General features: G+C 38.4%; 1 protein-coding gene and 1 non-coding gene across 5 annotated transcripts in view; both read left to right on the forward strand.

The window, feature by feature from the left end:
* LOC124972303 (P2R1A-PPP2R2A-interacting phosphatase regulator 1-like) overlaps nt 1-21,631 on the forward strand; it is a 114,136-nt gene that overhangs the window by 40,081 nt on the left and 52,424 nt on the right. For all 4 annotated transcript variants that reach the window (XM_047536578.1, XM_047536579.1, XM_047536577.1 and 1 more), the window contains exon 9: nt 6,183-6,272. The gene's annotated coding sequence lies outside the window, so the exon portion shown is untranslated. The remainder of the gene's footprint in view (nt 1-6,182; nt 6,273-21,631) is intronic.
* Trnaa-ugc (transfer RNA alanine (anticodon UGC)) lies at nt 13,814-13,887 on the forward strand. Its single transcript has one exon. It is a non-coding gene; the product is annotated as a tRNA-Ala (tRNA).

The raw sequence follows: 21,631 nt of genomic DNA on the forward strand, positions 1-21,631 counted from the left end.
TTTAATAAGTTACTATAACTCTTCCATTTTACCCAAATGGAAATACGTATAAAGACATTGAAAATTAAATTGTTCAAGGTGATGCACGCCTGTAATCCCAGCGTCTTGGGATGCTGAGGTAGGAGGATCATCGAGAGTTCAAAGCCAGCCTCAGCAACTTAGTGAGACCTTAAGCAACTCAGTGAGACCCTGTCTCTAAATAAAATACAAAATAGGACTGGGGGGTGACTCAGTGGTGGAGTGCCCCTGAGTTCAGTCCCTGGTACCAAAAAAAAAAAAGAAAAAGAAAAAAGAAAAAGACATTGAAAACTATTAAGTGCTATATAAATGTGAACTGAGAAATTTAATTCCAGTTTAGTTGACTGTTATGATTTTTTTGTATCAGAATGAGCCTAGGGATGCTTAACCACTCAGCCACATCCCAAGCCCTTTTTAATATTTTATTTTGAGACAGAGTCTTGCAATTTGCTTAGGGCCTTGCTAAAATTGGTGAGGCTGACTTAAAACTTGCCATCCTCCTGCCTCAGCTTCCCAAGCTGCTGGGATTCCAGGTGTGTGCCACCACACCCGACCTGGTTGTTCTGATATTCATTATATAAGTATAATTTACCAAGCTAGCTGCCTTAGATATTTTCTAAAATAAGGTAGGGAATGAATGAACGAATGAATGAATAAATGAACAAACAGAGTGAGTCACTGATAAAGTATTTTGCTGCATCTCAACTCCTGTCCCTCTACTGCACATATACACATTGATATCATATGAATAAGTTAGTACAACTTAGGTCTACTTAAAACACTAACAATATATGTGAAGGGATAGGTTCTTTTTGATTTAATGAATAGAAAGCCACCAACCTACTCAGTAGTAAAAGGGCAGTTGAATAAACAGAAGTGTCTTTTCTTAAACTCCGTAGAACTAGATCCTGCTTCTCAGTACTACCTCCATAAATTACACTTTTCTTCCTTTCTAAGTACCACTATTGAATTATATATTCAGAACAAAGTCTAACTACAGTAGGGAGGGGAAAATAGGTAAATGGGAAGGAGATTAAACTTAAAAGTGTATAATTGTGAAAAACCCATTATGATGAAAAGGAAGATGAAGAAATGAGAGGGAAAGAAGTTGAAATTTATGTGACTTTTGGGGGAGGGGATACTGGAGATTGAACCCCAGGGCTCTTAACCACTGAGCCACATCCCCAGTCCTTTTTATATTTTATTTAGAGACAGGGTCTCACTGAGTTGCTTTGGGCCTCACTAATTTGCTGAGGTTGGCTTTGAACTCAATATCCTCCTGCCTCACCCTCCTGAACCACTGGGATCACAAGTGTGTGCCAATACACCTGGTGAAATATATGTGATTTGTGTATTTTTGATTAATGAATGGACATCTCAATAACAATATACCTAACTCAGCATGTACTCTTTATATTCTAAAACTAAATAAAATCTGAAAATTCTCATTTCCAAACTAAGTACATTGTTTTATAAAGATACATCAATAACTAAACTTAGGGGTCTTTTGCTTGTGCTGTGAAGCGTGGACTGGTGTTGAAAAACATTCAACTATATCAGCAGTTTAAGACCCACTAGGAAGTTGGTATCTTTGAATATTTCAAATACAGCGTGCTTAGGGTAGTGGTAGATATGGCTAGTGGTAGAGCCCTTGCCTAGCATGAGTGAGGCCCTTGATTCCATCCTTAGCACTGCAAAAAATTAAGTATGCTTAAATTGAAAATAGTACTTTATCAACTTAAGACAGTTTTCCCTTTTATAAGGCATTTATATGTAAAATATTTTATCACATTGAAAGTGCTTGGAGTTTTCTTAGAATATATGAATTAAGAATTGTTTTGGGAAGTCTGGGGATGTAGTTCAGTGGTACTCCCTATGCCTAGCATGAGGCCCTGGGTTCTAGACCCAGTGCTGCCAAAAAAAAAAAAAAAAAAAAAGTTTTGGGATAGGCAGTGTAGCACAGTAGTTGAGTGCTTGTTTAGCATGTGCAAGGCCCTGGGTTTGATCTGAAGCACTGATACCACCATTTATTGGTGACAAGTTCTTCTTCCTCAAATGTTGAAGTTCGAACATTAGGGAAGCATGCCAAGGCAAGCATATTATGCAGGTTTTATTTAAAGGTCATGTTAGGGACTTCTCCTGGGAGGGAGAAGGGGACCATGGCTGATGTTCTAGAATCCCAAGAAGTGAGCCCTGCAACTCTTATAGATTAGGGTCTCCTTTGTTCTGTTCTTTCCCACCTTATCTCTCTCCTTCCTGCTTATGTGATTAGGCCCAGGAGATGCCTTGATATGGCAAAAAAGGTGAGAAACAGATGGCAGGAGGAAGGGCCACAGGGAGGTTTCAGGCAGGCAGGAGCCCTGGTGGCATTAATTAGCAATTCCCTGCCTGCAGCATTTTGGGAGGGGCAGTTAGGCAGGTAACCTTGGTGATTTAAAAAGGCCCTGTAGACACTGACATTCCAATCTCCCAAGGGAGGTCTCCAACTTCCCAGACTCTAATGGCCTCCTTTCCTCCATTTGACCAGATTTCCTATTTTATACTAACTGCCTGTCCTCAATTCTGGCTTGAACACCACCAAAGAAATTGTTTTTATTGTTCAATTTTAACATAATAGACTTGGTCTCTACTCAGTATCTTAGTAGATGTGACATCTACTAACTACTGTGAAATCAGTTGCTCTGGGGGACATCTGCCTTTGTCTTTGAAGTGTGCCTAAGGGAACTCCAAAGCAAATTCTGTGTATTCCACCTAGTCTATATTTTATGTCACACCCTCCTAAGCATACCTACACAAATCTGGTAAAAATTCATCTGGACCTTCTTGTCCAAATTCAATAACAGATAAATCTAATTTACTTGTATATGTTAGAATATGAATATTCACAGGGAAACAAACTATGTCCTATATAGAGTCCATTAGCACAAATGAAACAGGGGGAAGATGGTATAAAAATAGAAAGGAGGGGCCGGGGATATAGCTCAGTTGGTAGAGTGCTTGCCCTGCACAAGGCCCTGGGTTCAATCCCCACTGCAAAAAAAAAAAAAGAATTAGAAAGGAGGTCCTGGTGGCGGGGGTGGGGGTGTGGGGGAGTGGTGCTTCAAAGAATGAGGACTCTACCAGGTGGGCATGATGGCACAGACCTGTAATCCCAGCAATTTAGAAGGTTGAGGCAAGATTCCTAACAGCTTAAGTTCAAGGCCAGCCAAACAATTTAGCAAGATCCTTAAGCAATTTAGAGAGACCCTGTCTTAAAATATTAAAAGGACTGGAATGTGGCTTAATGGTAGAGTACTTTTCGGTTCAATCCCCAGTTCCCCAGTAACTCCCCCACCCCCAAAAAGAATAACAAATCAATAAAGTGAAGGAATGTGAAATAAAGATCAGTCTCAGCCTTGCACGGTGGCGCACACCTGTAATCCCAGCAGCCCTGGACACTGAGGCAGGAGGATCACGAGTTCAAAGCCAGCCTCAGCAATTTAGCGAGGCCCTAAGCAACTCAGTGAGACCCTGTTTCTAAATAAAATACAAAATAGGGCTGGGGATGTGGCTCAGTGGTCGAGTGCCCCTGAGTTCAATCCCTGGTACCACCACCCACCCCCTGAAAATCACAGTCTCTAAGCAAATGAAGGCATGTTGTATGTGATAAGGAGCAGTTACTTCCATTAGAAGTAAGCAAGAACAAGTAGGAAATGTAAGAACTTTGCAAAAATTAGGTAGCTGTAAATATTGTTTTAAAGTAATACTGGCTTTAGCAAAGAATTTTGCTGAGGCAGGCTTTGAACTTGGGATCTTCCTGCCTCAGCCTCCCCAGCTGCTGGGATTACAGGCATATGCCACTGTGCACTGCTTAATTTTCTTTTTCTTTTCTTTTTTAGAAAATATTTTTTAGTTGTCAATGGATTTTTATTTAATTTATTTATTTACATGCAGTGCTAAGAATCAAACCCAGTTCCTCACACATGGGAGGCAAGCACTCTAACACTGAGCCACAACCCCAGCCCTTAATTTTCTTTTATGAGGAATTTTTTTGTCATGTTTTAAATTTATTTATTTATTTTATAGTTTTTTTGTTTATTTGGTTTTTTTGTTGTTTTTTAATATTTTTTTATTTTTACAGACACATTTTGAGTCATTGTACACAAATGGGGTACAACTTTTCATTTCTATGGTTGTACACAATGTAGATTCTCGCCATTCATGTAATCATGGTAATACTGTGTGTTTCATTCTACTGTTTTTCCATCCCCACCCCTCCCACCCCTTTTACCTCTACACCATCCAAAGTTCCTTCATTCTTCTCTCCCCTACCCCTCCTGCCACCCCCCATCGTTATATATTGTCCTGAACTTATCAGAGAAAACATTCGGCCTTTGGTTTTTGGGCTTGGCCTATTTCACTTAGCATGATATTTTCCAACTTCATCCATTTACCAGCAAATGCCATAATTTTATTCTTCTTTATGGCTGAGTAATATTCCGTTGTGCATATATACCACAGTTTCTTTATCCATTCATCTATTGAAGGGCATCTAGGTTGGTTCCACAGTCTGGCTATTGTGAATTGAGCAGCTATGAACATTGATGTGGCTGTATCTCTGTAGTATGCTGATTTTAAGTCCTTTTGGTATAGGCCGAGGAGTGGGATAGCTGGGTCAAATGGTGGTTCCATTCCAAGCTTTCTGAGGAATCTCCACACTGCTTTCCAGAGTGGCTGCACCAATTTACAACTCCACCAGCAATGTATGAGTGTACCTTTTCCCCCACATCCACACCAACACTTATTATTGCTTGTGTTCTTGATAATAGCCATTCTAATTGGAGTGAGATGAAATCTTAGGGTGGTTTTAATTTGCATCTCTCTAATTACTAGGGAGCACTTTTTCATTAAAAAAAAAAAAAAAGAACAGATGGGTTTTTTTTGTTGTTTGTTTTTTTTTAATACTACTAGTGTCTGCCATGGGATAGGATACCAGACTTTTTCAAAGCTTTATGACCCATGATTATACTCCTAAAGAAGTTCTATGGAATCTCTGTCTCTAGGATAATGATGATGATGATAATGATAATGATTTCTGTACTGGAGATTGAACCCAGGGGCCCTTTACCACAAAGCTACATCCCCAGCCCTTTTTATTTTTTAAAATTTGAGACAGGCACTCACTAAGAAGCTAAGGGTGGCCTCCAACTTATGATCTTTCTGCCTCAGCCTCCAGAGTTGCAGGGATTGCAGGTGTGTGCCACCATAACCGACACTAAGATTATTTTTTTAATGATGGTCCCAGTATTTTGTTTTGTTTTTTGTTTGTTTATTTTTGGTACCAGGCATTGAATCCAGGGGTGCTTAAGCCCTGAACCACATCCCCAACCCATTTTATGTTTTTATTTTGAGGTAGGGTCTCTTTGAGTTGCTGAGGCTGGCCTGGAACTTGTGATCTTCCTGCCTCAGCCTCCCTAGTCACTGGGATTACAGGTGTGGGCCACCATGCCTTGCCTGGTCATAGTGTTAAAAATATATTCCACCCTAGAAGACGTAGACTTGAATGTCAGTTTTTCTCTCGGCCAGACGCTGTTATCATATGAATATGAAACATTGTGCAGATTTTAAGATTTACTTCAAAGCAAAGATTATAGCAGTGTCATTTTTTGATATTAGACGGTTCTCCTTAATCTTTGAATATATATAAATGTGTGTTTATGTGTGTATGTGTAGTTCATTGTGTGCTGTAAAAGAATTTACCAAAAAAAAATTTACCTATTTAGTTTATCACATATGTTTGGCAAATAAAGATAGCAACAACCTAAAGATTTAAAATAAAGAATGGGATTAAGTTCATTCAACAGCCCTACTACAGTTATATAAAATCATGTGGTAGAATTTAGTTAGAAATAAAACAAAATGATAATCATTAAAAACAAAAAGTAGATTAAATACCATTATATATAGTACAAACCCAAGTTTGTTTTAAAATAAACAGTCATGTATGCACACATATTCAGGGTTTATTGAAGATTGATAATCTCTGGATAATAATGAGTTAAATTTTTTTCTTTATACTTTCTGTATTTTACAAATTAGTTGCAATGAACAATTATTACTTTTGCAATGAAAAGCATAATAAGCAAGTTAAGAAATGTCTCTCTTGATCTGCCATTTTGTCTTAGGTAAAATTACTTGATGATCAAAGAGATTTTCAAAAGACGTTACCAACATACATCCTGTGACACTTCCCAGTTGTCAGCAAAAAGTGTATGGTGAGTATCAACATGGGGTTTTTAAAATTCACTGGCTATTTTTCACTTGACTTTTAAGTCTACTTTGGCCATTAGGTATATTCAGACCTATAGTTCATTATTAAATATATCTAGAAATTATAAAACTAGTATCCCAAATGTATACTATCAACTTCACTTCTTTTTTCTAGCATGTGTGTGATATTCATATATGGTAGATTCATTTTTAGAATAGAGGTTTTAGCATTAGATTAAGAGGTATTGCAGAAATACATAAAAATGCATGCTTAGAGCTGGAAGTATATTTCAGTGGCAAAGCATGTACTTAGCATGCTGGAGGTCCTGGGTTCAATCCCCAGCACTGCAAAAATAATAATAATTATTATAAAATAAAGTCAAGTCTGCTGAAGAAAAAGTCATTTTCTGCCTGTCTTGTCTACCTTGGATTTTTGCCTGTTTTGTTGATTGAGAGTATTATTGAAAAGTATGCCTAAGAAAGCATTTTTGCTGTTGTTGTTATTGTTGTTTTGTTTTGTTTTGTGGTGCTGGGGATTGAACCCAGGGCCTTGTGCTTGCAAGGCAAGCACTCTACCAACTGAGCTATCTCCCTAGCCAGAAAGCACGTTTTAATAATTATAATGGGAAATAAAGGAATGCATTTTTATGTATTGGTACTATTGGTGTAGGTGTTTTTGTTTTTGTTTTTGTTTTTGGTACTATGGATTTTGTGATGCTATTCTTGTGAAACAGTCTTTGTGACTAGTGCCAGTTGTTTATGTCACATATTTGGCATTCCTGTGTAGACAAAGCAGAGTGCACAGAGTAATGTCTTGAATCCTGTTATGAACCCGCGGCATTTTCTTCTCTTAGTCTATCTCCAGCTATTCCTAATGAAAGCAATAGCAATGTTGGATCTTCTTCCTGTAATTCAACAGCTAAAATCAGCACAAACTCTCCTCTGTTACCTTCTGATACTGGTTCTCCTTTTATTTGTATAGATTTCAACTAAAAAGACCTTCTTATCATTGAACACACACACACACACACACATACACACACACACACCAAACCAAGTCAGAGCAATAACAGAATTGTGTAATTTAGACTATCTCCTATTTATCTTCCCCCCCCCCAAAAAAAATCTAAAATCCTGTGTATCTACAAAACTTATATGTGTAATTCTGTGCATGGCCTTCAGTTCAATGTAGTAATATTTTCAAAGATGTTTTCCAACTAAGAACTATGTTGAGGATACAGTCATACGTCTATAAGCTGAAATGTCTACAAAATGCTTTACCTTGATTTTTGTTAATAATTCAGAGCTCTATTTATTTTTAGGGATTAAAAAGGAAATGTCATAAACAAACATCTGAAACTATAAGGTCTAATGAAATGTAATTGTCCAATTAACCAACAGGATAAAATGATTTTTAAAAATTACTAGTTTTTAATAATATTTTCAGTAATTGTTAGTTTCCATCTGGTAAGGAAAAGCTACCTATTAAAAGCAATTTTTGAAACTAAGCCAGTTGTACCATACTGATCCAAGAATTGACTATTTTGCACATGAATACTTGGGTATTTAATTTGTTGGAATTAGTACGTAGGGGAAGAGCAAGATGAATAAAAGCTAATTGAATGGAAAGAAAATAATATATAATTAGGGCTTCACTCAATTTGTACTCAACCTGATTAGCCTTGATCAATTTTGTATTCTAATTAAATCCAGAAAAAAAGACAATGTCGATAAATTGTGGTCTTTTATATTTTTATGAACTACCTTTTATTCATCAGCATGACTACTGATTTGATTAAATACAAGCTTAATATATTAGGGCTTTTCTGCAAGAATCATGTGCTTCCAATTGTTCCCTACGGGCTATAAATATTTGTTTAAGCCTCAATTTTCTATTTGAAAATCATAAGGGCTTATTTTAATGGGAAAAAATTATTTGTTAAAAAATTTAAATCTATGCCAAACACAGAAGTGCCTATGCCGGCCTGTAATCCCGGCAACTTGGGAGGCTGAGATAGAAGGATCGCCGCAGGTTATAGACCAGCCTCTGCAATTTAGCAAGACCCTTTTTCAAAATAAAATAAAAAGGGCTTGGTGAAACTCAGTGGTAGAGCACCCTTGTGTTAAATCCCTATACTATACACACACACACACACACACACACACACACACACAAATTAAATTATTAATTTTGGGGAGGGAGTACCAGGGATTGGACTCAGGGGCACTCGACCACTGAGCCACATCCCCAGCCCTATTTTGTATTTTATTTAGAGACAGGGTCTCACTGAGTGACTTAGTGCCTTGATTTTGCTGAGACTGGCTTTGAACTTGCTATCCTCCTGCCTCAGCCTCCCCAACCACTGGGATTACAAGCATGCGCTACTGTGCCCAACCCAAATTATGAAATTGTTTTTTAAAAAAAATAGAAATGTATCCTATCCTAATGAAATGAAGTTGAAAATTGGTTTAAATTGCTTCAGCTAACAAAATAAGAGCAGTTATCTAAAATATTAACAGAAGTTTTTCCCTCTTCATTGGGAATAATCAGAATGTTGAATTCTGATACAGGTATACCCAAACATGGAGAAACGGTTGTGGCACTAAGAATTTTTTGACGGTTGCCCTACAGGAATTAATCAGAGTAGATGAAACCAAATATTTACAAGATGCCTAGGATCATGATGGTCACCTGAAACTGAGACAGGATTCTATAAATTGACTAAGGACAAGCCTATAAATATTGTCATTGTTACTTGGCTTCTCTATTTGCCAGACATTTAGTGCACCAGTTGTAAACATATGAGGGCCCCTCAGAAATGAGGTGTGGTCACAGTGATGTTTGTTGCTGAAGTTGTAGATCATTGACAGACAAGAAGGTCCACACACACTATTGACACTATTGACACTTTAACCAAAGAGTTTTGCAGCATGAAGACAGCAGAGTTCAAGAACACAGAGTACGGATGAAGACAGTAAACAGTGGGAGTGAGACACGGTTGTAAAAGGAACTTCCATCAGTAAATCTTGGTACTCTAGACTGTCTCAATACTCTTTGCTCAGCTCAGACAATTTCCTACTTTGTTCAGTTAGTATTATTTTAGTTATACATCAGGATGCCACAACTCTTTCTATACCACGCTCAAAACCAAAGATTCCATCGTTGGTGCTCCATTCTCTTGCCTTTGACTTTACTGGGAGGATTCATTTCTTTTTGAGGGGAGCTAGTATTGAGGATTGAACCCAGGGATGTTTTACCACTGAGCTACATCCCCAGCCCTTTTTAAAATTTCTATTTTGAGGCAGGATCTCTCTAAGTTGTTGAGTCTGACCTCAAACTTGCAATTCTCCTGCCTCAGCTTTCCAAGCTGCTGGGATTATAGGCATGTGCTACCATGCCCAATTGGGAAGATTTGTTTCTTTTTTCTTTCTTTTTTTTTTAAAATATTTTTAGTTGTAGGTGGACAAGATATCCTTATTTTATTTTTATGTGGTATTGAGAATCAAACCCAGGCCCTCACACATGCTAGGCAAGCACTCTACCACTGAGCCAGAACCCCAGCCCTGAAGATTTGTTTCTTAAATGATTTTCCATTTATTGAGTTTCGGACCAAAACTTTTACATATTTTCAACCACAAGTTAGGTGATTTAAAGCAATGAAAATTTATTCTCCCATAATTCTGGAGGCAAGAAATCCAATATCAAGTATTGGTGGAGTTGTTGTTTTCTGGAGGCTGTAAGGGAGAATCTGTTACATGTCCCTCTAGTATTTTCTGGTGCTTGCTGGCAAACCTTGACTTACAGACAGATAACTCCAATGTCTGCCACTGTCAATGTGTGTGGTTCTGTCTGTGTCCCTGTGTCTTCACATGGCCTTCTTTTTTTTTTTTGAACCCAGGGGCCTTGTGCTTCTAAGGCAAGCACTCTACCAACTGAGCTATATCCCCAGCCCCTACATGACCTTCTTATAATGACAACAGTCACTGGATTTAGAGCTGCCCTAATCCAGTATGACTGCATCTTAATTTGGTTACATCTGTGAAGACCCTATTTCCAGATACGGTCAAATTCACATGTAGTGGGGATTAGGACTTCAACATACCTCTTTAGGGACACAGTTCTACCCATAGCAGTATAATTTTGCAATCTTGATTTTGCTCGTTTCATTTTTCTTAAATTATTTTTAAGATTGTCTGTCCCATAACTCATCTTTAAAATGTGAGAACAAAAGATGACTATATTGTACATAGTGTTGACATCTCTTCTAATGTATCTGTGTGTATGCTAATTTTCATTGTCAGTAAAAGGATAAATGAAAGAGGAAATATGTTTTTCAAATATTTTTTAAAAACCATTTTAAGCCTTAAGTATGTGTTCAATTAAGTATTCCTATTTTACTCATCTTATAAAAGAGCAGCACTCCAAATTTACCTTAAAGATTCACGGAGTTTCAATAAGAAAACTCACTATAGTAGTGAGGTGGATTTTCGGCTCAGGAAAAAAAATATGATTTTTAAAATTCATGAAAACCAAATCAACCAATCAAACTGGTAATTTCAAGTATATTCATTGTATAGGGTATTCTGTGTACAGGATCAGTACTAAAAAATTACACAATGACCAGGAAGAGTGCGATACCATCCTATCTTCAAGCAGAAAGTACAAAAATACTGATCCTGGTGTGGCGGTGCATGCCTGTAATCCAGTGGCACAGGAAGCTGAGGCAGGTGGATCATAAGTTCAAAGCCAGCCTCAGCAACTTAGCGAGGCCCTAAGCAACTCAGTGAGACCTTGTCTCTAAATAAAATATAAAAAGGCCTGGGGATGTGGCTCAGTGGTTAAGTGCCCCTGGGTTCAATACCAGGTACCAAAAAAAAAAAAAACAACAAAAATATTGATACAAGGTCATCTATAATAATGACTATAGATACACATATGGAAGTACCCCTATTCTATCAAAGTAGGATATAAAGATAATATTGGAATCACAGAATTTTAGAATTAAAGGATTTTAGAAGTCTTACTCCACCTCTGAATGCAGGAATCCTTTAAAGATTTCCAGATAGATGGTCTTTTAGCCTAGTTTGAAATCCTATAGTAATGAACTGACTCCCTCGCAAACATTCGTTCTATTGTTGAACAACTCTCACAATTAGAAATCTTCTACATTTAAAAGGGGGATGGGTTGAGAGTTTGTATCTAGGTGGACTTTTTTATTGACTCTTTAGAATTGAGGCAAATCAAGTGAGTTATTAAAAGCACATGAGTTATGATTCTAATTCTGCATAAATCTGGTCCTTGAATTATTAGTATTCCCACTACAGAATATATTTAATCTAATCTTCTAAATGAATTTTTAAAATTCACCTAGAAGCAACTGTATAAATATCCATGATGAAAATGCATGTATCATACTTCAGATAGCTATGGGGATAACTAATTTACAATTTGTCTAAAGTGTTTTAGTATTTTAAAAGTTGAGCTTGAATAATCTATCATAGAGGTAGACTTTGCTGTCAGATAGTTAAAATTTATAGAATTTACAAAAGGCCAGGAAGCCATAGGTACTCCAGCAAAGAGGTAGCTTGCTTTCCCTAAAATGCAGTGATATGTCATGGACTTTTTCCAATGTATTCTTTTTTTTTTTTTGCGGTTCTGGGGATTGAACCCAGGGCCTTCTGCTTCCAAGGCAAGCACTTTACCAACTGAGCTATATCCCCAGCCCCCCAATGTATTCTTAACTCAATGGTAAACAGGGAATGGGGTCATAGCTCAGTGATAGAGCACTTGCCTAGCATGCACCAGGCCCTAGGTCTTAATGCATGTGGGCCCGCATGCGCGCCCACGTGTGCGCGCGCACACACACACACACACACAAGATTGATTGTCACAGGCTATAACGTATAAGTAGAGAGCATTATATATCATAGATGAATCTCCGATTATTGCTCAACCCACCCAAGAGTGAGACACTGAATGACCAGGGTGGGTCTCTCAGAAAGAAATGTGTTAGTGGAATGCATTCGTTAAGTAAATCCTTAATAAGTTGACCGATTGCCACTTCGATGCAATCAGAGTTCTCTGTGGCTTTACTGATATTAAAGGAAATTGGTAACATAATTGCTCATGTCAGCCTTTTGGGGGAGTGACCTGACTGCATTCTTTGTGACCAGAGCAGTCAAGAGGTCTGACTTTTAGCTCTGCCACTAGTTCTGTGTGACTTTGGGCAGATCTCTTCACCTCTCTGAACTTCTAGTGGTTGATCTATAAAATAAAGTTGGAGTAGACATTTACAAGATCCCTATTGCCTCTTAAAATTTTATCGAGTCTCTGAAAACATCTGCCTTCATCTTTGTTAGGGTGACAGTGAAAGTCATGATGGCATGCATTTCAGAACACTTTAAGAAAATATTTAGGCCAGGCACGGTGACACACGCCTGTAATCCCAGCGGCTCAGGAGGCTGAGGCAGGAGGATTGCAAGTTCAAAGCCAGTCTCAGGAATTTAGCAAGGCCCTAAGCAATGCTGCAAGACTCTGTCTCTAAATAAAATATAAAAAGGAGGTGACTGGGGATGTGGCTCAGTGGTTAAGTACCCCTGGGTTCAATCCCCTGTACCAAAAAAAAATTAGGAAATTAGACAACTTCATACCTAATATTTTTATTCTTCCTGGCAAAGAAAAACTCATTTTGTTCAGCCTCATCAATAGTTTCCCCTCCCTTCTGAATTTTGAATGATTTATGATGAAATGCAGAAGCTAATTTCCCCTTGGTTTCTTGTTTTGTGTGAATAAATGATTCTCTCAGGATTTCCATATTAATAACAAGTTCCCAGTGACAAAGCACTCACCATAAATTTTTCTTTGTACTGTAAGTACAGCTTGAGACAAAACAAAAGAAAGATATGCTTGGTGTGTTCGTTTCAGAGAAGCAAGAGAGACATAGCCAAGAGTTGCATCAACTATGAAAACACAGCGTCAGGCTGCATTTAGAAGTGTTGAAATAGCACTAAAAAGCAAACCACCAGCAAAAGAGCATTTTCTTTTTCCTCAACAATTTTTGTATGTCTAAAAGAAAAGCCCTCTAACGTCAATTCCGTTTATTTCCCGGCATTGCTTGTGTGCTTGGTAACTCTCCATTGAACACAAACGCAAAGGGATGCACTCGAAAGTTGCAAACAGCTGGCTTGTGACTTTGTGCTGAGGAAGGAAATACTTAAAAATTTCATTATCCAGCAGAGGAACCTAATTATACTTTCCATTTCTGGTCTGGCTCTTCTGAGAGGAAGGGTTTAGTTTGCTTCCTTAACTAGACTTATGTTAAACTCTACAGGGGGTTTATACTGAGTCCTATTCTTGGATGATCTTTTCATCAGATGGGGATCTTTGGAAAGGAAAGTATTGAAACTAGCACGTTAGGGCAGTCAGAGGAGTTCTGCTAAATTCCCTTCAACTTGATTTGGAATACATTCCTATGCCATGTTAACAAGCAGAAAATTTTTAACTGTTTATAATATATAATGCTGTTGAAAATATGGGGAAAGGGGCTGGGGATGTAGCTCAGTTGGTAGAGTGCTTGCCTTGCAAGCACAAGGCCCTGGGTTCAATCCCCAGCACCGCAAAAAAAAAAAAAAAAAAAGAAAAAAAAGAAAGAAAGAAAATATGGGGAAAGTGCTATTTGAATTCACTGTTGTAGATTGATAATGTCTTCTCTGGAGAAAGTTTCACAGTATATATCAAAAGCCTTCAAAGATGTACATTGATAAAGCAATTCCGATATATATATATATATATATTTTTTTTTTTTTTTTTTTGGCAGTGCTGGGAATTGAACCCAGGGTCTTGTGCATGTGAGGCAAGCACTCTACCAACTGAGCTATATCCCCAGCCCCCGATTTTTTTTAAACTGGAGAATGAACCCAGGGGCACTTAACCACTGAGCCACATCTCCAGCCTTTTTTATTTTATTTATTTTTTATGTTGATAGGCCTTATTTTATTTATTTATTCTTTATGTGGTACTGAGAATTGAACCTAGTGCCTCACACATGCTAGGCAAGCACTCTGCCACTGAACCACAACCCCAGCCCCCATTTTTATTTTTTATTTTGAAATGTGGCTTCGCCAATTTACTGAGGCTGGCTTTGAACTTGTGATTCTCCTGCCTCAGATTCCTGAGCCACTGGGATTACAGGCATGTGCCACCAAGACTGGCTGATTTTTTGGTTTTTGACAGTACTGGGGATTGAGCCCAGAGCCTTATACATTCTAGGCGAGTGCTCTACTTTTGAGCTACACCCCAGCCCCTGATACAGCAGTCCTAGGAATTTTATTTGGGGAAAATATTGAACAGGTCAAAAAGAATGTTTATAATAGTATTATTAGTAAATGTGAAAAACTTAATTGTGCAAAACAGTCTTGCCAGGCATGGGGGTACAGACCTTATAATCCCAGTGACTTAGGAGACTAAAGCAAGAGAACAGCAAGTTCAAGCTCAGCCACAGCAATTTAGCAAGACCTTGTCTCAAAAAATAGAAAAGGCCACACACAATGGCATTTCCTGTAATCCCAGCAACTCAGGAGACTGAGGCAGGACAATCGCAAATCTGTCATCAGACACTAGGGAACAGTTAAGCCAGTATTTCTCAGGGTGCTGTACAAAATATGAGTAAGTATGTGTCTTGGAGAATTAAAGAAGAGAGAGTCTAGAAGAATCCATGTTCAAGTAAGCTTGATAAATTCAGTTAAATCTGTTTTTTGGGTTTTTTTTTCTTTTTTTGTGGGGTACAGGGGTGCTTAACCACTGAGCCACATTTCCAGCCCTTTTTCTTTTTTATTTTGAGACAGGGTCTCACTTGCTTAGGGTCTTGTTAAGTTGTTGAGACTGGCCCCAAATTTGCGATCCTTCTTGCCTCAGCCTCCCAAATTGCTGGGATTTTAGGTGTGCGCCACCACGTCTGGCTTATAACATTTTCTGCTCTGTCCTCATCATTGGCACCAGTTTTTCTGACTTTTGATCACATTAGACCAAAGTTAGACAAAGTCAAGCTGCATGCAGATTGGCTGACTTCTCAATTGAAATGCCCTCCACCAGATGACAGCAGTAGGCCAGAGTTCATATAGAATATCATTTGTTGTCCTTGACTTGCTCCCAGAATTCCTGTCTAACCCAATAAACACATTGGTCTTTTTTTCTAGCCTAATGAAAACTCTGCTTGTTATGCCTGTTTCCATTTTCCTGCACAGTAGGCACTTTTAAAAAGAGCCTGATAAAAATATATGCTCCAGCCCAAAGAGTACAGAGCTTAATGAGTTCCACTATGCATATGTACCTATGCACTTAGCTTTTTCAAAAGGGTTGGTACTTAGTTCTAAGTGCTACATCTTGGTACAGAGTTTATACAGGGTACTTGATACTTACAAAGCAGAAATAACTTTTGATTTGCAACTTTGGAAGAGTTTTTGTTTTATTCAGTTTTTAAAAATTATTTATTTATTTATTTATACTGGGGATTGAACCCAGGGGTGCTGTACCACTGAGCTATATCCCTAGCCCTTTTTATTTTGAGACAGGGTCTTGCTAAATTGCTGAGGCTGACCTCCAACTTGTCATCCTCCTGCCTCAGCCTCCCAAGGCACTGGAATTATAGGTATGTACTACATGCCCAGCCTTTTTATTTTTCATTCTACTTTTTGGGGTACTGGGGATTGAACCTAGGGTTGCTTTACCACTGAGCTACATCTCTAGTCCTTTTTATTTTTAAGTTTGAGATAGGGTCTCACTACGTTGCTGAGGGGCTTGCTAAAATGATGAGGCTCGCGTTGAATTTATGATCCTCCTGTCTTGGCTTCCCAAGTTGCTGGGATCACAGGTGTGTGCCACCACACTGGGCGACTATTTTAATTTTTTTTTTTTTTTGGTGTGTGTGATGCTGGGGATATTGAACCTGCAAGGCAAGCACTCTACTAACTGAGCTACATCCCCAGCCCTATTTTACTCTTTATATCAACCTTATGTATTGGTACAGTATATTTTTAGTTTTTTGTTTTTGCTGTGTGCTGGTGCTGGGGACCAAAACTCAGGGCTTCGCACATGCTGGGTGAGTGCTGTACCATGGAGCTACATCCCCAGCGCCAGACGTTTTTATGCAGTTTCAAAATCAGTTTTATCAAAGTCCAATTTGCTTGTTACAGATTATACCCATTTTAGCCTTACAGTCAAGGTATAGACCATCTCCATTGCTACAGAAAATACCCACTATTCCTTGCAGTTAATTCTCCACTCCCTGCTGCTGACTCCAGTCTACCACTGATCTTTTCATTACTGTAGTTAAGATTTCTCTTTTATACAATTTCATAAAAATATAATCATATGGTATATACTTTTGGTGTTTGGTTATTTTTGCTTGCAATAATGTCTTTGGGAGGATTCATCTGTGTTGCTTCCTTTATCAGTAGTTCATTACTTTTTTTTTAAAGGTAGTTCATCTTTTGATTGTTAAATTATATTTTATTGTATGTATATGGTACAGTTTATCCATTCACCTTTTTTTTTTTTTTTTTTTTTGGTACCAGGGATTGAACCCAGGGGCACTTAACCACTGAGCCACATCCTCCAACCCAACCCTTTGTAATATTTTATTTAGAGACAGGGTCTTACTGAGTTGCTTAGGGCCTTACTAAATTGCTAAAGCTGGCTTTGAACCTGTGATCCTCCTGCCTCAGCCTCCCAAGTCGCTGGGATTACAAGCGTGTGCTACCACACCCAGCTCCATTGGACTCTTGATGGACACCGGGGTTATTACTAGTAAAACTGCTATGAGAGGTTGTGCTTTTTTGTGTGTGATTCTGGGAATTAGAACCCAGGGCCTACGTACATGCTAGGCAAGCATTCTACCACTGAGCTATACCCCCAGCCCTGAATATGTGTGTCTAAGGCTTTGCGTGTTTATGTCTTTTAATTTCTTTTGAGAAAATATCTAGTAGAATTGCTACATTTTAAGGTGAATGTATGTTTAAATTTCTAAGAAATTGTCAGGCTGTTTTCCAAAGTGCTTTTACCATTTTATATTCCCACAGGCAGTACATGTTCGTTTATGTAGTTCATATATGTAGCTCATTGAAATGCTTTGATTTGAGATCTTACTTTTCAAAAGCGTTTTTTGTGTTAAATGTTACTTGAGGTAAGAAAGCCATCAATGAGGGTGAAGGGAGTATATTTAAATGTTTATTTTGTCAAAAAACTGTCAGTTAGATTATATGTGCTGTCGAAGAATTTAATTTGTATGTCTTGGGTTTTGGTATTTGGCCAAATACAATTTTATCACTGTTTAAAAAATGATCAGCTGCAGTTCATACTTTCTTTGAAAGATAATCGAATTTATTTAGAAAATAGACAGACCGGACTCTTTCCAGAGGCTCCTAAAATTCTTAGAAATAGCTTCACATGATTTCATACTTTTAGTTAACATAGAAATTCAAGATAAATAAATATTCAGTTAAAAAGAAGCTATGACTTGAAGCTAAGTCCCAGGGACTGAAGTGTACTTGGCCTCCCAAACTCCCTCACTTACTGACAGGAAAAGAATCTGACTTCACAGATGCTTACCAGGGTCCTGTTGGTTAGGAACCGTTTGGAAAGTTACCAAGCATGGTGTCACCCTTTGGATCTTGGTGACAAGAAAGGAATAAAAACACAAAGCTAAATAAAACAGTACAAGTACTTGCTCTATTTTACCATACCACAGATCTAAGGGTTTATAAAGTACATGTTACCAAGCAACAAGCTTTTTGTAATCCCTCTTTACAAGTAGAAAGTCTAGCATAAGTGCCAGGTTTATCTGAGTCTTGTCTGAGACTCCCCAAATGTTGGGCAGGAGAAGGAAGCCATTGGTGTACTAAATAATGTAGTCCCAGGCTATCAAGGGAATGTGATATCTCCTCACAGGGTGAAACCAGGGGCAGTGTGCGTGCCTTTGGAATTTCTATAATAGGTGGTCTTTTCTTCTATGACATAGGGTCTGTATAACACATCACATCTGGGGGCTTTTTGGGGTCATTAGGCAAAGATGCACCAAAGATGAACCCCTTCTAGCTTAGTCTTTTTTTTTTTTTTTCATGAGAACCTTTCATTTGGTCCCCAGTATCTTCCAAGCCATTTACAAATATTTACACTAGGCCAGGTGTATGTGATGGTTCGGGCCTTTAATCCCAGTGACCCTGAGGCTGAAGCAAGAGGATCAAAAGTTCAAGTCCAGCTTGGGTAACACAGGAGACCCTGTCTCAAAATATAAAAATAAAAAGGGCTGGGAATATAGCTTGGTGGTAGAGCACTTGACTAGCATGTGCTAATCCTTGGGTTTGATGCCAGCACTGCAAAGATGAGTGAATGAATGAATAAATAATTCTAGGGTGGAGGGAAAAATAGAAGTTCATTGGATTAGACAAAGGGGAATGCAGGGAAGGGAGGGGTTGGGAACAGGAGAGACAGTGGAATGAACTGGACATCACTTTCCTGTGTTCATATATGAATACACCACCAGTGAAACTCCACATCATGGACAACCACAAGAATGGGATTGGGCTGGGGTTGTGGCTCAGTGGTGGAGTACTCGGTTAGCACATGTGAGGCTCTGGGTTTGATCCTCAGTACCACATAAGAATAAGTAAATAAAATAAAGGTATTAAAAAAAACTTTATATAAAAAAAAACAATGGGATCCTCCAGGCACATCAGTATTGATGGGAACAGCATCTCAGCAAAGGAATGAGCAAATTCAGAGACACTGAGTTGACTTAGGTCTTGGCATATTTGACTTATAGTTAATAGGGTAATTTGACTGATGATAGTGAAAAAATACAGTAGGAAGGGATAACATCCAGTGGACCCCTTTAGGTAAAGATTTGTATAGTATTGTAATTGCAAAGAGATGTCCTTACAAAGACTTACTTATTGTTACCATGTGTACAAGGATTTCTCTAGAAGCCTTAGCAAATGCACTGTAGGAGAAAGAAGTAGAGAGACCACCTTGAAAGTTTTTGCAATTGTCCAGGTAAGTTGTACCATTGACTTTGACCAAAGTTCTAATAGGGATGAAAGGAGCTGCATTTTACCAGACAAATGATACATTTGTTTAAAAAAAAAAAAAAAAAGAACAGGATCTGAAATTGTATTCCATGTATGTACAATATGTCAAAATACACTCTACTGTCATATATATCTAAACAGAACAGATAAAAATAAATAAATAATTCTATATGGGGTATCACCTGCCTTTTATAAATGGAGCATTGACATACTCTCACATTCCGGGGTGACTACGTTATATTGAACTCTTTTCTGCTGTAACCCTGTCCTGGACCCTGGGTTTATCTGTGTAACTTTGTGGAATTCTCATTATTCAATGATAAATGAAAGCAGAGAGATACATATGTCTAATTCTGGTTCTTTGAGTAGGGCAAAGTCCAGTATTGTTTCCTATGAGTGAAAATGGCTTTAAAAGAAAAACCCATGACTGGGGAGATAGCTCAGTTGGTAGAGTGCTTGTCTCACAAGCTTAAGGTCCTGGGTTCAATCCCCAGCACTGCAAAAAAAAAAAAAAAAAAAAAAAAACAGAAAAACAAAAGAAAGAATAAAAGAAAAATCCAAGGCTGCCTTCTCAGAAAGTTGAATGGCAATCGTAACCTACTAGGATGGAGCAGCTTAATAGGACCCAGACACTTTCTCGCCACTGATGTATTATTTATTGTTATATTCTGCTTCTTTCCCCAAAGCACTTGAATTAGAGACACTTGAAGTGGACGGTTTGTCTTTCGTTTCCTCCCACCTTGATTTCTGCTGTTTCTTTTCCTCCAGGTGCCCTCCTACCCTCACCCCCCCACCCCACCCGCCACACATACACACTGTCTCCTCCCAAAAGAGGCTGGTGTTCCAACAGCACATCATCTCCCCCTCTTCTAATCAAAACCTCCAACCCAGCAAGGCTGAAATCAATTTGGACATTATGATTAAAGTTCTTCATAGGAAAATTAAAGTGACCAATAAATTTAACTCTGAGGGAGGTGTTTGTAATTTAAAGCAGTAATTTAGTTCCAGTCTCAGCCACTGGCATCTGGTGGGTCAGGGAATGTTGTAGCTAGAGTCTCTGTCCCCTTCCTGTCCTCTCTCTAAGTCTCCCCAAAGCATGACATGGAGTGGGAAGAAACCATTGAACCCTTCTCTCCTATACATCCCCATTATTGTCCCCATTTACTTAGAAGCAAACTGAGACTTGGGAAGGTTTATCACTTGACTTGGTTTTCCTCCTAAACCAATGGGAATGGTGATAGTACCTAGCTCCTATTTTTGTGAAGATGAATCATATCTGCTACATGTAAAACAGGAAGCTACAGCCGGGCACTGTAGGGCACATCTGAAATCTTAGCCACTGGGGAGGCTGAGGCAGGAGGATTGCAAATTTAAGGCTAGCCTCAGCAACTTAATGAGACCCTGTCTCAAAATAAAAATGACCAGGGATGTAGCTCAGTGGTAAAGTACCCCTGGGTTCAAACCCCAGTAGCTAAATAAATGAATTATAAAAAACAGTAACCTGCCTGGAAAACAGTAAGTACACAGTTTCAAAAGTGCTTCTTGTTCTTATTTACATACCAGTCTCTGAATAGAAGGGAAGAGGTCCATGCTAAGTATCAATGGATATCTCTTTCTAGACCTTTATGTCCATTTGATACTGTGTTTCCATTCATGTTAGTGTTATGAAGTTCTCTTTAAAACAAAATTTTTATTGGTTCTTAGTTATACATGACAGTAGAATCCATTCAGATAAAATTATACAAGCATGGAATATAACATTTTAATTAGGATCCCATTCTTTTTTTTTTTTTTTCTTTTGCGGTACTGGGGATCGAACTCAGGGCCTTGTGATTGCGAGGCAAGCACTCTACCAGCTGAGCTATCTCCCCAGCCCAGGATCCCATTCTTGTGGGTGGGCATGATGGTGGGGTTCATTTAGGTCATTTCATTTGTGTATACAGGAAAATTATGTTAGATTTGTTCTACTGGCTTTTTTATCCCTCTCTTCATTTCATTTCCCTTTGTCTAATCCACAGAACTTCTCTTCTTCCCCCATTTATAGTGGTTTAGCTTTCATATATCAGTGAAAACATTTGACCCTGGGTTTTTTGGGATTGACTTATTTCACTTAGCATGATATTCTCCAGACCCATCCATTTGCTGGCAACTATCCTAAAGTCATTCTTCTTTATGGCTGAGTAATATTCCAGTATGTATACATACCACAATTTCTCTATCCATTCATCTGTTGAAGCACCTAGGTTGGTTCCATAGCCAGGGAAGCAAGTTGGTTTAAAGA

This window comes from Sciurus carolinensis, chromosome X (genome assembly GCF_902686445.1).
Source record: "Sciurus carolinensis chromosome X, mSciCar1.2, whole genome shotgun sequence".
Classification (NCBI taxonomy): domain Eukaryota; kingdom Metazoa; phylum Chordata; class Mammalia; order Rodentia; family Sciuridae; genus Sciurus; species Sciurus carolinensis.